General features: G+C 38.8%; 1 protein-coding gene and 1 long non-coding RNA gene across 10 annotated transcripts in view; one reads left to right on the top strand and one right to left on the bottom strand.

The window, feature by feature from the left end:
* Positions 1-16,317, top strand: part of Pde1a (phosphodiesterase 1A) — a 280,237-nt gene that overhangs the window by 146,744 nt on the left and 117,176 nt on the right.
* LOC134486399 (uncharacterized) overlaps positions 1-16,317 on the bottom strand; it is a 110,816-nt gene that overhangs the window by 44,603 nt on the left and 49,896 nt on the right. The window contains exon 4 of one of the 2 annotated variants that reach the window (XR_010065252.1): positions 1-16,317. This exon is cut by the window's left edge and continues 12,831 nt beyond it. The exons of the other annotated variant lie outside the window; for it this stretch is intronic. This is a non-coding gene — a long non-coding RNA (uncharacterized LOC134486399). 2 annotated transcript variants of the gene reach the window in all.

The following is a 16,317-nucleotide window of genomic DNA, read 5'->3' as shown; positions in this document are numbered from 1 at the left end:
CAGTTGTAAAGACCAGCCGCATTCCTTGAGAACAGTCCTACGAGTCTGAGTACAGAAAGAATCTAAAGGCAAGTGGAGGAGCAGGTCTGTGAAGATGATGGTGGTGAGAAATGGTGAGGGCTGTCCTAAGAGCTGGCTCAGAGGGGGCACTATCTAGTCCCTGCTTTGGTGCCTTCCAGTCATGCTCCTCACTACAAATTACATGAAGAATCCAAGCCTACTACCATAAAGGCCCTCTCAGTCTGCATGCCCATCTTGTTATGCCTTCCCACAGGTTCACTGACCTCCTGGTGAGTGTTTCTATTGTTCACAGCTCTGTGAGGTCTGTTTTCTCCCATGCCGCTTAGATGATACCACAGAACCTTAGAATATCTGGCCAGGCAGAGGCAGGATTTGCTAAGATAACTCCAAGCTGGGCAGCAGTAATTTGAATCTGTGGTTTAATTGCATCTACCTAGAGTCAGAAAAACCTTCTGGAAGCAGACCATGCATGACCATCTCTCTTGATGTGGCAGAGACCTGCTGACTTCCTCAGTCATTAATACATTTGTATAAAGGGCAAACAGTCCGGACTATAAGCAACTTGGATACATTAGATGGTTCATTAGCTGAATTAATAAGCATTACGAGGATGGTAATTCTTTAAATGTAATTGCATTTTATATATGTCACTGCCTTTACATTTAGATATCTGGCCTGCCGGATCTCTGACAGACTTCAGTTCACAAGCATGGACTGCTACTGCTTTCTGTCTCAGAACATGCTTGACTTCCAAGCCTCCTGGAAATTTCCTGCCCCTGCCTATCTCAGCTGAGTCACCAGACTTTGACCTCTGGTTCTGGCAGGCTGTTCCTGTTTTTCAACTCTCTTTTCTTACAAAGTTCCTGTTCTGTCTTCCTTCTGGTCAAGCTATGGATCCTCCACCCCCCATTATCCCTAGATAGTGTATTTTTAGTGTATTCTTCATTCTTGTGATTGTGTATTCACATTAGTCTTTATGTACATTTACGAAAACAAAGATCTGGAGGGTTCTATATAGAGGATATTTACGTTCTCTTTTACAATAGTAAGTTGTCAGTGGCCTTTGTGAACCAGGAGGTGGCCTCATGAGTCTATAAATTGTGTAGTCTCTTGGGTTAAAGGTCACTAACAATCTTTAAAGTGGGCTGCCTTGCTGTCACCCCATGACCAAGACAGTTACTGCTACACCCTGGCCTGAAACTTCCTGTGCCCAACATTCTGCTATTGTTGGAAGCATCCAGAGAGTATGGACATCCCTTTCCTCTTACACATGTTCCTCCAAGGATACAATGGACTGTTTTCCCCACCTACTAAAATGTAGCAGTGGTTACTAGCCAGGGCCGACAGAAGAGATGGAGAAGACAGGCAGGGTTTGAGCCACATGAGGATCCAGCAAGAGATGCCTTAGAGTCAAGGTCTCGGTACATATGCCATGTCCCACTGAGTTACATCACTTATAAAGTAGGGATTCAAGGATAAACTTCAGGCTAACATTAAAATGAAAACATCATGGTTTTAAATCAAGGTGCGTTGTCTCCTAGAGTGGGGATGTAGACTTGTAGGAAAGGAAGCCTCTCTGTTGCCTTTTCCAGGTTTCCTTGTCTAGCTTGTGTTCTCATTGCAAAATCAGGGCCCTTTAATTATAATTATGAAATCTTGACAATTCTGCATGAGTATTCTTGTGGCTGCATGCAGAATTGATATTGTTAGGCTGGGAAGATGTGTGGCTCAGCGGGTTAAAGGGATTGCTGTATAATCATGAGGATATATGTTCTAATTCTCAGAACCTATGTAGGCCTGCTGCATAGCCAAAGCATCTCAATGTCTGGGTCTCTCTTAGAGAGACGGGAGGTCAAGAAAGGGCAATCCCAGAAGCCCATAGGAGATGCCCATGCAACAGAGAAGAACAGTGAAGAGACCCTGTCCATGGTGAAAAGCCAGGACAAAAACTTGAGGTTGCCCTCTGATGTATGCCATTGTTCACATACACAACTGTGTTCTTACACAAATGTACATGAGTGTATAGATCTCTCTCTCTCTCTCTCTCTCTCTCTCTCTCTCACACACACACACACACACACAATTGTACATGCTCATACAGACACATATACCTGAAACAACATACCCAACTTAAGAGATAAAATTCATTTTAATGATTGTGATTTTTGTTGTCTTCTTTATTTTAATGTAATTGTATTTTATATAAAACAGAAGAAATAATGAAGCCTTGACATTTTCTCTTTGTCCTGTTTCTTGTAAATTATGCATCAGGCCCTTCATGCGGACATTCCTCTGAACGGTCACTTCACTTCTACTCATTCTGAAGTAAAAATACAATACCTAGAGAATTAAGGCTATACACAAGCATTTTCTATAGATTATCAACAATAATTTTCTGTAAGTAACTTCTTTGGAATCATTTATTATTTAAAAAAATCATTCAAAGACATAGATAATGCTGTTGGGTGGAAACATTACCTCCCATAGTTCTTAGAATTATTCAAGTGCCCTGAAAAACGTGGGAACAAATTGCATTTACTAGCAACCGTCTCTCAAGGACAATGATGAATGCAGAACAAAAACACCCAAGGGGACATACAGCATAATTTCAGCCATATCAATCCAAAAACAACAGGCAAATCTCGATTTACTGAGTTCATTTCTATGGTGTTTGAAGTAAGAATGGTGGTTACCATTGTAAGGGACAGCCAGAGGACAAAATGAAAGCTGAAGAGTTCTGACAATATTTTTTTTTCCTCTTAGATCTGGTGACAATAATTTGTCCACTAAAAGACCCCCCACAAAATTGTAACTTAAGGTCTCTAAGCTTTCATCATTCATGCTGCAATTGAGTTATAAAGTGGAAAACAGGGCAGTGCTATAAAAAGAAAAAGTCTTTTGATTTTCTCTTCTTTGTAAAGCAAAACCTGATTTATTAACGTGCACTTCAGTGGATGAACTGAGTTGAATTCCTGGAACCTACAGTGGAAGAGAACCAACTCCAAAAGCTTGTGTTCTTACCTCTGTATCTGCACTGTGGCATGTGTACATGCAAATGCACACAAATGGAACCACACATTAATAATAATTTAAAAAAAATTAAGAGACCTTTATTTAGCTTGGAGCTTTGGAGTCTGGATATCCAGGCTTGAGGAGACCTACTGATTTGGTTTCTGGTGAGCTTAAATGCAGTATGGTGGAAAGCACAGAAGAGTAGGAAACTGTACGATAAAACAGGAAACCAGAATACAGGAGGGGCAGAATCAAGAGATCACTGTTGGAGACCAGAATTTCCTCTGCAGGATAGAACCTGCAGTGACCTAAGGACACCCACTATACCCATTTCTAAGTGGTTCCTTTACCTCTTAAATCCCTTCCCTGGGACTACATTGTCACATTAGAGCTCAAACCATAGTGAGAAGTCCCTGTTAGGATGGTCTCCAGGGAGGGAGGGACAGCATCATTAAAGCAGGGACACTTCAAGCGATAGTCTGAACCATACTTCGCAAAGTTAAATAAATATGTTTTTGTATTTAAACTTGCGTATGCAAGGAAAACAGAGCCCTATGTATTTAGTCCAAAAATACATTATTGTCTTTTTTTCTGACTGCCAGCATTGAAGATTTAGCCATTATTCAGGATAGTTTTCAAATATCCTTAATTTTCTCCTAGAACCTGTAAAAATGTGAACCTTGATAAACTGCAGAGTCCCAAATGCAATTTCTTACGAACTTAATGTTTATAGACTATTTTAGCTGACCGGTATTTTCTGAGTCCCCATCCCTTGTTAGATAGCATGAAAGAAAGAATGGGACGTAAATGTCCAATGTCAGTGCTTTTCTAATTTGCCATTCTCTAGCCCATCTATATTAACCACGTCTCCTCTAATGATCTCTTTAGACTAGTTCAATTTTCTTCTTATTATCAGAGTCAACTCTTTAAAACTGATTATGACATAACAACTGTGGATTGAAGCTATAACTGCCTCGTTATGACTTATGAACGTGATCCACTTCACTCACTGCAGTGGGGAATGTGCTTTGTGATCTGGTCGTAACATGGCTGCATCTGTCTCAGAAGGCTGGCTAATGTGGTTACAGGCCCAGGTCTGGACCTTTCTTGTTTCTTCTGTCTTATTTTTGCTTGAATTGTTTAACTTTTTTTCCATATCCAGGCTTAATAATCCCCTCTGGTCATTTTGCAAATTTTATTCATTTACTGGTAATAGTTCTAACTTAAGATACTACCGTTCCTTTTAAAAATTGCACGTTATGCAATCATGGAGAAGCAAAGTGAATGTATCCTGATTCTAAAAGGATCAAGTCAATGTCTGGCCCTGTACTTAGTTCTTAGCTCTGCACGCGAATGATTTTTAGAAAAGCCTGAAACCCAGTGGACCCTGATGAACTTCTCCTACACATTACCATTAATAGAGACTTATCCTGCCATGCTAACTAAAGGAAGCCTCGTAGCTAACTATGGGCATCTTTTAAAACATTTCCTATAAGTTAGGAAGTTCTGGGATGGCATAGTTAACAATTTGAAATTCCAACCTGTTTTTATTTTGTAATCATAGTGTGATAGAATATTTCCCTACACCTCCCTTCAGAGCATTTGTGTATCTTTTTTTAAATCTGATTGTGTATGTCCATGCTTATATTCTGTATTAGTGTTAGCTCACTGAGTTGTCTATAAGTCAATTGAACTGGAAAGGAACGCAGTTTGACAGATTGTAATCTTCTTTTTCAGATGATTGATGTATTCTAGAAATTTCAAGTGCCTTTCAATGTCATAAGCAGTACTAAAAATTCCACCAGCCTGGTCTCAGCCCAAAACCAACAACAAACATGACATAAAGTCTAAACACAAATGCCTGTCACGGAGAGCTTTTCCATTCAGTCTGTTGTTGCTTTTGCGCCGTGGAGGACTCCGCGGCCATGTTGCTCTCTTGCCCTGTGCTGCCACAGTGAGAGGTCAGTTTGAGAGTTTTGGCAAAGAGAAATGGAAAGTGTCTTTTTCAGACAGATGCTATGTTTATCCTGCTTATTTGGGATATTTTAAAAAATAAGTTGTTCCCTCACAGAGGCTTCCCTTTTCTTTGGTAAGACCTATTTTGTAATCTGCAGTACATTGAAACATCCCTCCTGGCCTCCGCAGCAAAGGACCTCCTGACTAAATATATGTGTCAGTCAAAGGTCTGCTCTGTGCACTCACGTGGGTTATTTTCAATTCTCCTGAGACTGAAGTCACCATAGCAATGACATTTCACTCTACCTAGATCCTTATTGGAGATGCCTATTAATATAACATTTATCGGGACAGATTGGTTTATTTTGGTGCCATGATAACACATTTTTAAAACTCAAACTGTCCCACCTCCTTTGCACAGCCTTTTATGTCTTGATTCCTTTTATTTACCCACATACAAATGTATTTAGCTTTATCTGTGTTAGTAGAGAATAGCCTGGGTCAAGCCATATTCAATACTATGAGTTTACCATCCTTTCAGTCAGTTAGCCAGAGGCTCTCACACAAGGGAAGATTTTGAGATCCAGAGATCTGGGTCAGAGTGTCACTGGAGGTATAGATCTGGCGAATCAAGAATATTCTAGATTAAAGAAATGCAACAGTCAGATTAGTGGAACTTGAAGTCGGGTGGATGGATGTGATAAGAACACTTTAATAGGGTGTACTAGCTAGGGCAAGCAAGAAGAAACTTCACTAGAGACGTAGGCCTCTTCTGTCTGGTACTCTGAGCCCATTCACATGAGCTCTGTGAGACAAAGGTCACAGAATTTGTCTGTGTGATTATATTAATCAGGGTTCTCTAGAGTCACAGCACTTATGGAATATTTTTATATATTAAGGGAATTTATCGTAATGATTTACAGTCTGTATTAGTCCAATAATAGGCATCTGCCAAATGGCAGTCTATGAATCTAGTAGTTGCTCAGTGCACAAGGCTGGGTGTTTCAGCTGGTCTTCTGCAGAAACTGGAATCCTGAAGAAGTAGGTTCCAACAGATATGCTGACAAGTAAGTGCAAGCAGGCAAATATGAGTGAGTTTTCCTTCTTCCATCATCCTTATGTAGGACTCCAGCAAAAGGTGTGGCTCAGATTAAAGGCGTGTACCACACTGCCTGGTTTGGGAACTTGCTCTGTTCCAGGCTGGCCTTGAACTCAGAGATCTGCTTGTCCTGGTCTCCTGAGATTAAAGGGGTGTACTGCCTAGCCTGTGTTTTACCTTTTCATGGCCATTATGCCTCAAGATCTGGATCACAGGTGTGTCATCCCATGTCACAATTTGGGTTGGAAGTCCATGTCTTCCAGCCTCAAGATCTGGATCACAGGTATGTCCTCCATTTCTGGATTGCAGTTCATTCCAGATGTAGTCAAGATGACAATCAGGAACAGTCATCACAGTGACCTCATCCACTTTTCCTGTGTTCTCCCCTCATCTCAGTCTGTCACATCTCTGTCTGGCCCAGTTACTGAAGATTCTTAGCAACATCCGCTGAGTGTAGGAAGGTTTCTTTGTAATTTATGCACACTTATGCCTCACCACACCAGATACTAGCATGAAGCCAATCTTCAATATGACACAATGTTTATCTTGAAGTTCTGGGATTGTAGCTAAGCACTGGAACACAAATAAATGTACCTGCTAGATTCATACCGTGATAGCATAACTGAGTTTGGTTCCAGTGGCCTCCAATTTCCAGGCTTAGTAATCACTGTAATTTTACTTGCGGCCGGTATTATGATATTTTTCCTTAATAGCATTTATTACTTCCTTTAAGGATAAGTCTATGCCCTCTGCTTACCCTATTGCCTCCCTTGCATGAATATCTTTCTTTCTAGTTTCCATGCCCTTGATATGCAGTCATAACCCTGTCTCACCCTGTCTCTTTGTTATCTGTCTCTTTGTACTCTGCAGGGCTCCATTTATAGGCCCCCAAGGCTCTGAAACAAAATTATTTTTTCTACCCTCTCTTTTCTACTGAATGATGATTTTGAAAATGGAGACCATGCCCTATATATCTGATCCTATAGCACTTGTGCTCTTCCATAAGGCAACTGACACTTACCAGAGAAAGATGTTCACTACCTGGCTAAAATGGCAATTTTTCCAGGTCTGCATTCATGCTACAGTTAACAAGATTTTCATTATGATTTTATTGAAGTCAAAGACTGGAATGTTATTAAAAGAGAGCACCCAGGGAAACATAATCTTAACAAAATGAAATGAATATCAACATATATTAATATTGAAACCAAGGACACAAATTATACAGACACATTGCACAAATTACATAATAGACCATAGAAGCTAAAGACTTCAAAAGTAATTCTAATTCTTCATTTTAAAATTAGATTCACAGTTGAAAGTAGGCAGATTGTATTCTTTGTAGCAATGGATATGTGTATTTTGTTCCCCTTAAGAGACTAAGATGAGGTAGGTCTAAATATTTAACAGAGGTCTAAGCAAAACAAGAATTTAGAAATTTCTCATAAGGATTAAAATCAAGTGTTTTCTAATTGGATAACCTCAGTTAGGCAAGAGGAAAAGGCAAAACTTGGGTCTTTGATGTTTTCTTTATTGATTGCACATGAATGCACACGGACTGGAGTTTAATCATCAACAGGTCTAGCTTTCCAAATGCTACCTCAGTTTTTGCTTCAAAGTACCTTCTAGAAAAAAAAAAAAAAAGAACACATACAACATCTTAGTAATCTACTTTTTTAAATCTAGTTTCCAGATGACCAAGTGAAGGAAACACGCTTTGATGATGAGCAAATGGAGTTGAGATATCCTGGGTGAAACTTTGGAGATCATTTTCTTTTGTGTGGGTTTTAGATTCAGACAGATTTGTGCTCAACTCCAAACCCTGCCATTTGCTCTTTGAAAATTTGTGGGGCTGTTACGTTCTGAGCTTTCCTCACATTACAAGAAGGAATTAAATATTAGCTGTGTAGAGATGTGTTGGTGTGTACATGGGTGTTAGTTTATATTGTTGGACTGATGGTTTTGTTCACTGTTGGAGGATGTGCCTCTGTCCTTCACTGCCTGCCAAAGGCGCCTTCTGATGGGTTAAAATAGAAAAGCCTATGGCTCACAGCAAAAGGCAGGATGGTAAGGTGGGAGGAAGATGGTAAGGAGGTCCAGCAGAGGGAGGAACTCTGGGAAAGAGTCAGAGGCAGGAGACTCTCACCGAGACAGAGGAAGTCAGCCATACGAAACTAAGGAGAGGTAACTAGCCACATGGCACAACTTAGAGTAGTATAAATGGGATAACTGAGTTACAAGTTAGTTGAGAACAAATCTAGCTTAAGACATACATTAATAAAAATAAGGCTACGTGTCATTATTCAGAGTAAGGACAGGCATAGAAAAGCCCCAATGGTTGCATTATATGTACATAGATAATGTTGAGAAAATTCTAGAAGAAGTGGGGTGAACTTTCTTTTAAGATAAAGGGACCAGGTGCCATCCAGGTTATCAGAGAGGAGAGACTTTACTTTCTATGTCAGGTATTAATAACTTCAGGACATTACAGCATTCCATGTACTTACTTCTCTTTTAAGATAAATCAAGAGTAAAACAAAATGATAAAAATATGAAATAAAATTTCAAAAAGCATTCATACACTAGTGGAAAATGAATCTTGCCATCTCAACCTTCTGTATTATACCCTACAGCTTGACCTTCCCCAAATGCCATCCACAAAGAGACTCTTGATATTATTCGAGTTTCAGTGCTTCAACCCTTTTTTGCCTTTCATTAAAAAGGTTTGGAGTTGTTGTCATTTTAATTATTTATGATCATGAAATAAGCTAAAATCAGAATTTAGGTTTCTAGGTCATAAGGTTTATTTTTCTGTTGTTCTTGGTAGCAGGGCAGATATATTGGAGAAAGTTAGTTTAAAAGAGCACCAGTAACTAATAAATGGAAAGATGCTAAAGATACCAGTATTTTCAGAAAATCTAAATTGTGGTTGTTATTATTTTGTAAAACATGTAGCTATACAAACTCAGTATCAGCACATTTCTGCCTTGAAGGATATTGATCTTGTCTGTTAAGAAACTACGTGCTGTTTTGGGTTGCCGAGAGTTTCCATTTCGACAAGGCAGACAAATTTCCTTCTCCTTGCAGAAGTTATGTTACTTTCAACAGATAATAAACACTGAGTGTGATGAGTAAGTTAATTATTCAATATATTAGACAGTGGGGTGTGTGTGTGTGTGTGTGTGTGTGTGTGTGTGTGTGTGTGTGTGTGTGTGAAGCTATGAGTATGGCTAGTGACCTTAACTACAGCAACCATAATAGTCATCTGAGGATGGGACTTGAGCACAGACTTGTAGATGTGAGAAGAAGCCACACAGACATCTGGGGAAATGCATTCCAGGTGCGGGCAGGCTTCACAGAGCATTCTACATATTTAAGGAGCAGCAAAACTGCCAGGATGACTGGTTAGCGCAACAAAGAGAGGAGGCTGGGGGGTAAGATCATTGTAGTGGTTTAAGTCAAGTGGATGACTCCAGCTCTGCTCTGAGATGGGGATACACGGGGTTTCCTTACTGCGGAGCAAGGGAAGACAAAGGAAAGGCACTGTTAGTGCCGGGAAAAGCACACCGTCATCATTAACCAGCATGGGGAAAGAGGGAAGAAACTCAGAAATGGGCAGCGATTCAAGGAAGTTTACTTTTATCCTCCAGAGAAATGCAGACATCAGATGCCTCTGCGTCCCTTTGTGCTCCCTTTCCTCCTTCATGCATTTAAATTCAATCAGGAAGTTACTGTTTTAGACAGTCTTCTCATTTAATTCATACATTAATTACCACTCTGATGTCCTATTCCCTGACACTCAGCCAGTATCTTCTCAAACACTCTCAGTAACAGTCATCCCTTTGCTTCTTCTGGAACTTCAAATATTGCATACGAGGCGATCCTTCTGCATCCTTTAAGTCTCTTTCTGTCTCTGTCTTTTGGTTTTCATTTTGGAAAGCTTTTTGAATCAACTTTCAAGATATTCATGTTTTCTTTGATAGTCATAGATTCTCAGTTACATCTTACCAGATCTAGACTTTCATTTGGTAACTTAAGAAGTTTCTCCTATCACTTTTTAAATAGTTTCATACAAAATTTCCAATATTTTTCTTTACATAAATATTCATAATATTCCTACTATTTTATTTTTATAATTTTTAGTTAACATCATACATATATTTCTAGGATACAAAAATGACAGCTCAATACACGTACACATTGTATAATAATCAAACCAGGTTAATTAGCATTTATACTTTGCCAAATATTTATAATTTCTAATGAGCTTCCAGTTTCCTGTTATATTATAGTTTATTTATTATTTCTCTTTTCTAAATTGAAAACAAATTATATACTCTATATTCTGATTATACTTCCCCTTCTTCAACTCCTCCCAGATCCTTCGCCCCCTACCCACCCAAATTCACATTCTTTAAGAGGACTCTTTAAAAAAGAAAGAAAAAGTAAAGAAAAGAAAGAAAGATGGAAGAGAAGTTAATAAAATCAAACAAACATGACTAGAACCAAACAAACAAATGATTTGAAAAACAAAGAGCCAAAGGAAAAGCATGACACACACACACACACACACACACACACACACACACACATACACACACACACACACACATAGACACCACATACACACACACACAGACACACAGAGACTGGCATGTACAGAAATCTAAAAACATAAAACCAGACACATAGTATATTAGCCAAAACATTATGAAACAGGCAAACAAACAAACAAACAAACAAACAAAAAAACGCATTGAGCACATTCTGCCTTGGCCATTTACTGCTGACTGTGAGCCTGGCTCTAAGACTGGTTTGCATGCACAGTGATACTCCGTTAGAAAGAAATAATTTTTCATTTTTGAGTGGTTACCGATTGAAGATAACTTCTTACTTAGGGTTGGGGGCTTGTGATCTTTTGGCTGTTTAATGGTGCATGTTTGTCATTTCCAACCTAGAGATTTAAGGTTTTGTAGTGATTACTTGATAATTCGAAATGTGCTTACAAACTATTACTTAAAGACAGTAATTTCACAAATGCTACCCATTCAGTGGATACGTGACAATTAATACATTTGAGTACCACATGCGAGAACAAGGTGATGGTCCAGTCCAGGCTGTGTTAGACACACAACTGATACTTAGGGGTGAGAGTGTTTACGATTTAAATAAATTATTTGTATTGGCCAGGATAGAAAATAAACCTGTAGTATAAACATTAACTCTAATTTAAAGTGACTATTCATGAGTTAGAGTGCCTGTTTTATGTTCAATTCCAATCAAGACGCCAAACGAAAACAACCTTGAGATGTGACTACACCTGAGTTGACCATGTCCTTGCAGGCAATGACTACGGATCATTGGTGACAATGGCACTGGAGTTAAATATGTGTGCTCTAAGGGAACAAACTTAACCATGTAGAACTTTGAAGTGACCAGTCAGTGAGCATTATGAGCCTGTTTTTTTGTAAAACTGTATACCCACTCAGTCTAATTATAAAATTTGTTATAATTGTATTTAGTCATATGTAGTTTGGAATTTTAAATGCACAAACAAAAGTACATATAAATTTAGACCATAACAACCTCACTCTGTATAGGATTTTAACATAACATACTCCCCTCCTTTCTAGAGTTCTTAATACCATCTCTACTGGCTGGTGTTTGTGTCAACTTGACACAACCTGGAGTTATGACAGAGAAAGGAGTCTTAGTTGAAGAAACGCCTCCATGAGACCCAGCTGTAAGGCATTTTCTAAATTAGTGATCAAGGGGTGAGGGCCCAGCCCATTGTGGGTGGTGCTGTCCCTGGGCTGGCAGTCCTGTGTTCTATAAGAAAGCAAGCTGAGCAAGCCAGGGGAAGCAAATCAGTAAGTAACATCTCTCCATGGCCTCTGCATCAGCTCCTGCTTCCTGCCCTGTGTGAGTTCCGGTCCTGACTTCCTTTGGTGATGAGCAGCAATGTGAATGTGTAAGCTGAATAAACCCTTTCCTCCCCAACTTGCTTCTTAGTCATGATGTTTGTGCAGAAAAAGAAACCCTAACTAAGAGACCTTCTTAATAAAACTCATTAATATGTAGTGATAGGTATAAAGGTAGATTGGTTGTATACTTTTATAGAAGAATTTTATGCAAAAATATGTAGTTTAGAATATGTAATTTCAATGATTTGTATGCTTTACCTAAGAACTTGGTACCATATAAAGTCACTTAGCATTTAAGTGTTGTATTTCACTTACAGGCCATTGGAATTTTTTTCCTTCTTTGGCTACTAATCTGGTCTAGACAGTATCAAGAAGTAAAGTATTTTCAGCCAAAATATTAAAACTTGCGAAACAATCATTAAGCAGAAACTTCCCAGCAGCAGATGGGAGCTTATTCTGTGCATGTACAGAAGGGAACTAGCGATATGTCAACTTTGCAACTTCTCCAAAGAGCACATCCTACACACACTAAAACACAGCTATAACTTTTTTCCTGTTGGTTGTTCATTCAGTGAAGTTGCGCAGACACTTGTACAAGGCATGGGGCCTGCTACTTCTTCGTGGCAGCTGATACAGCTGTATCCCATGGCTGTGGGTTGAAATGCCTATCCAGACATGGATGGCGTCCTGGTGAATCCTTGAGAAGAAGAACTAGGAGGTAGATGCAGAGCTACCGTCAGAGCATTCCTAGGAGTGGACAGTTTTGCTTTAAAATGGCTTCAAAATTAACGAGTCAAGTTTCTCAGACATTCAGTACATATCCAGCAATACTAGATGATTCCAGCAACATACATAGGAACTATTCCTAATATTTTTTAAAATATACTTTGGAATATTTTTAGAACATGGCAATTTAAGTCAGAACTAGAAGGGCCTTAAGCTTTATATAAACATGTTTTATTTTACAAATGAGGTTTCTACAACATTTGGCTTCTCTCTGACTCCACAACTTGTAGCATAAGCCACCAGGTTTCAGGACTCTACTAAGTTAGTTTGTAAGGAGGGAAAAGATACCCCACTACAACCAATACACAATCAATAAAATTATTGTGTGACATTTCTAAGTATTTATGCTAAATCTGTGGATATAAGGTAATATAAATGAAATAATTTTTCCAAGAATAAATAAAAAGGAAAATAAGAAATAATTCTTCCTTAGGATTTGAATTGGATCATGTAAACTGGTGATATGGGTGCATCATGTTATGCATATATTTCCAAATCTTAATACTTGATGTTGACAGATAGTATGGGCTGAGCATGTTCTTGTTTCCTGTTCCTCCTGTGGTTTGTCATTTTGATGTTTGAAACATTTTTTTCTCTGTCACCCTAGTTGGCCTGGCACTAACTGTGTAGCCCAGGGTGGCCTCGAACTCATGGCACACATTCTGCCTTAGCCTTTCTTCTTCTAGGACTACAGGCATGGGCCACCTGGCTAATTTCATGAAAATGGCACTGCTGATCATATTTTGAAGCTTAGAAACTTTACATATATCTACCACTGATTTAACAATAATATTCTGACACATCAATAAAGGCACAATTGTCTTCTATAACTTCATTTCTTATTGGGCTTCTTGGATAAAAAGGCGGGAGAACCTTGATGCATTGCAGCACTCTTTCTTCAGGCGAAGCCCAGTTCCAGCCATGACCTGCTTCCACTTCAGGGAAGTAGCTAAACTGCTCTAAGGGATTTCCAAGAGAGAAGTGGAAGGTTTTCTCTGCAATTAGTGCATTTGATGTGTCAAAATACTCATCAGTTTAAAATTGTTATCAATAATTAGCTATCAGTTAACTTCTATTTTTAACCTGAAAACTTTGTCATAGCTCCCCTTCGTTCTGCACACTGGGTAGCTAATTAACTTGTGTGCAGTGTAGTGACACTGTATCAGGCAACAAGCTGTCTTTAACCATCTTCTCTTTGCTTTAAGACCTGAAGGTGATAGATCTAGTGAGTGACTAGTGCTTGTTCTCCCGTTCCGCTTCTGATTTCAGACTTTCCAGTTTCTGTCATGTTAGTGCAGGCATTTTATATAGTGAGTTTTATGAGACAAGATGCTCCTAGTTTAGCGTAATGATCAAAGAGAAAGAAGAGTTAAATGAGACCAGAATAGCTTTAAGCTTCACTCCCCAGGGCTTGTTCCACTCTAAAGGTCCCTGAAGTCAGTGAGTTGGGCTTCAACTTGGAGAGCAAGCATTCTGCAGGCCACTGGTGCATTTGTTTGGAGAAATTTCATTCATGATAACATTTATATTTGATGTAATTTGTCTGAAAGCATTCAGAAATATATACCTTCTCTACTATAAATGTCCTTAAATATAGTCATTTGTTCCCAATATATCGTTCTCCAATTTGATAACTGTACAACTGCACAAGCTTTATTTTACTGTTTACGTATAACATTTGTCATAACTCAACCCCCCTCTTAAACTGTTCTCCTACTGTGAGCAATAGGCAAACTAAACCATAAGAGTTTGCTTCATTAGGATTGATCATTCGGGGTTATGTGCTGTTTGTAGGACGTCACTGAGCTGTGTACAGTTCCGGGCTGCACAAGAGCTTGAGTGGATTCCTTAAGCAAGCTGAACAATGCTTTTAGTGTTTTTCTGTGTAAGTTACTTCATAGAAAATGGTTTTATAACCAATTAGAGAATATTATATATGATCAATGAAAATACTTTTCAAATTATTAAACAATTTTTATTGAATCTGGACTGTATTTGGATTTAATATCTCTTTTTGGAAGCAATTTTGAAGAGTAAGTTTTTATTGCTATATCATTTTATAAAGTCGAAGCTCATAAAGAGGAGCGTCTTGCCTATGCTAAACATTTTTGTATGCAGCATGGGCGGGGAGAAGCATATGAAGTGAGGCAAGCTGAAGGAACGCATCCTTGAGAAGTAAATTCATTGGGAGACTTCATAATATTCTCAGTCAGTGGAAACTTATGGCTGAGTTCTACAGACTCATCACACATGCAGAAAAGTGTTCTGTGCAATGGTTCAAAGTCAACATGCTTTTGAGGTTATAGTAAGAACATTCTTTCAGAAACAGAGGAAATAACTCTCTGCAGAATATATCCACGAATAACCCATTAGAGTCCATGCTCATCAAGAAGACACTAATAACTATGGAGTAGAAAAAAGGGAGACGGTTTCCAAACATTTCAGTAGGTGTTGGTTAGTTACTGTTAACATATTGACTGTTGTCATTGGTACGGCTCTGCTTCTTATGCTTCTCTTCACACATAACACATGTGTTTAAGAGAAGATGCAAGACAAGAGTGGCTGCTGTGATGTGTAGAGTAGTTTCATCTCACTGTACTCATGGAAGGAGCTTGACTAATAGAACACTCTGGTATTAACCTACTAAAAAACGGCTTTCTCAGACCAGTTCAGATAAAGTGATAAAAATACATCTTACATGCTCCTTCCACGAATTCCTTGTAAGGTTAATAGTACTATACTTTCTTTCAATTGAGGACCCCAAGGTTCAGAGATAGCTCAAATCATTTCATATCAAATATCAGATAACAGACTCAAGGTTCAAGGGAGATGTTACCGATTCTGGCATCCTTGGTTTGATTCAAGGAAGAAGGAGAGAAAACTTCAGTGACTCTAGATTCCCATCATTTTATTGTCGTCTCTTTGTTTACAGCATTACCCCCTAAATGATATTAGGTTATATAAAAAAGGAAGCTCTGGTAGGAAGATTTACAAAAAATAAAATATGAACAGGCCTAGATACTAGTTAGAATAACAGATGAGATGGCTGGAGATGATTTTGGCTAGTGTCTGACACTGTGACAAACAAACTTACCCATTTCAGTGAGACACCACACAGCTTTATTTGAGGGGGAAAATCTCTACATTTATGTTTAATACACTAAATAGACCATCTTGCTTTTTGTACAAAGAGCAATAACATTTAGTCTAACTGGACAAAACTCTAATCTGTGGTAAGTAGGACATGTAAACATTTCAGACAGTCAGAACCTTAACTGTATGAAGGAAAGTACTCAAACAATATTTTCTCTTCTTTTTGTAAGATAGGGTTTCGTGTAGCCCAGGCTGCCCTAGAACACACAAGGCAGCTGTAGATGACGTTGACCTCGCTGGGTAGCTGAGGATGCCCTTGAATGTACTCTCTCCACCTCCAAAAAGGCTGGGATTAGGATGTGCCACCATACCTGGTTTCATGCAGCTATCTTGGATAAGCTTTTGTTTGCTCCTGAGTTCCCTGAG

The sequence above is a fragment of the Rattus norvegicus genome, chromosome 3 (assembly GCF_036323735.1).
Source record: "Rattus norvegicus strain BN/NHsdMcwi chromosome 3, GRCr8, whole genome shotgun sequence".
NCBI classification, from domain to species: Eukaryota; Metazoa; Chordata; class Mammalia; order Rodentia; family Muridae; genus Rattus; species Rattus norvegicus.
This window is presented reverse-complemented; position numbering and strand designations above follow the sequence as displayed.